The 1244-nt window shown below is 50.2% G+C and overlaps 1 long non-coding RNA gene across 4 annotated transcripts in view; it reads right to left on the bottom strand.

The window, feature by feature from the left end:
* Nucleotides 1-370: 370 nt before the first annotated feature.
* The window catches only part of LOC109381556 (uncharacterized), a 53774-nt gene continuing 52900 nt past the window's right edge, over nt 371-1244 (bottom strand). For 3 of the 4 annotated variants that reach the window (XR_002123772.1, XR_002123775.1, XR_002123774.1), the window contains one exon: nt 371-897. This is a non-coding gene — a long non-coding RNA (uncharacterized LOC109381556). Of the gene's footprint in view, nt 902-1244 lie in introns of all 4 variants that reach the window. The other variant, XR_002123773.1, reaches the window with a different exon arrangement.

Raw genomic sequence — 1244 nt, 5'->3', positions numbered from 1 at the left:
GTCCTCCACAACTAGACTGAAGAACAAAACGACAGCAACTTGTCTGTTCCCCTTCCCCCCAATTCCCCAGCAATGTTCCCATCCCCCAATTCCCCAATAAAAATCTTTTTTTAAAAAAAAGAAGTGCTTAACATAAACATGACCTTGTTATAGTGGAGCTCCACTCCTAAGAGGGAGGGGTGTGGGAGCTATAGGTCCAGCAGGGCACATTAGGGGCCAAAATGAAAAACTATCTTTGAAACATGCAAGTACTGGGGCCTTTGAAACACCAATGGAGGGCCGGTCGAGTGGCTCAGTTAGTTAAGAGCTCTCTCAAGAGTTTGAGCTCTGAGCAACAGCGGTTCAATTCCCGACCCGAGCTGAGCTGCCGCTGAGCTGCCAACAGGTGGCAGGATGACCCAGCCAAAAAAAAAACAAAAAAAAACAAAAAAAAATCAATGGAAGCCTTCCAATCTCAGGCTTTGGTTTAAGGCTTGCATAAAATCAAATGAATTTGCCCAGAATCTTAAGAATTATAAGGGGGTAGGAGGCCAGGAAGAACAGAACTGTGTGGACAATGCAGGGGACACAGTGGACGCCTGGCATTTTTCTTGGCTGCTAAGGTCTGAACCCCCTTCCTGGGCTAGGATACCCCAGGAGGGACAGCTGTGACTTGCAGCTGGGACATAGGACCATGCCTACATCAGACACTGACTCTGGGCTAGATTCAGGAGCTGGCGTCCCAAAGAACCAAGGCCCACAGAGAATTCCCTCTGGAAGCTGCATCCTTGTAGCTGGATAGAGTCCTCACAGCAGTGGGATGCTTGTTCAGGGTCCAGGACCTGAGGGTCAGCAGTACAAGCTGCAGCCTCTGGTGTGTGGCCGAGGTGACAGCTGCGGTGTCCTCAGGGGACCAGGCTACCTTGTGAAACAGAGAACTTGAGATTAGTTTTGTTTTGTTTTTTGTTTTAAACAAAAGAAAACAATGATCGGCAAGGCAAGCTTTATGTCCTAAACACTGGCTGCCGACCAACGGCCTTAAACTAGAGAAGAGAAACGGTTCTCCTTCTGGAAGCAGACATCCTGGAGGGGAAGGGAAACGGGAGGACAGCTTTGGGGGCAGGGGTGAGGGTGAGGGGATGGAGGGTAGGGAGGGGGCACCTGGGGCCCAGTGGTGCCTTTTAGGGAGGGACTGTGGTGTGACCCTCTGAGGGCTGTTTTTGTAGTTTTCCATCCCTTTAAGGAGTCCTTGATGAGCTGGTGTG

The sequence above is a fragment of the Hipposideros armiger genome, unplaced genomic scaffold (assembly GCF_001890085.2).
Source record: "Hipposideros armiger isolate ML-2016 unplaced genomic scaffold, ASM189008v1 scaffold_49, whole genome shotgun sequence".
Taxonomy (NCBI): Eukaryota; Metazoa; Chordata; class Mammalia; order Chiroptera; family Hipposideridae; genus Hipposideros; species Hipposideros armiger.
The sequence above is the reverse complement of the archived record's forward strand: the minus strand, read 5'-3'. Positions and strand labels throughout refer to the sequence as shown.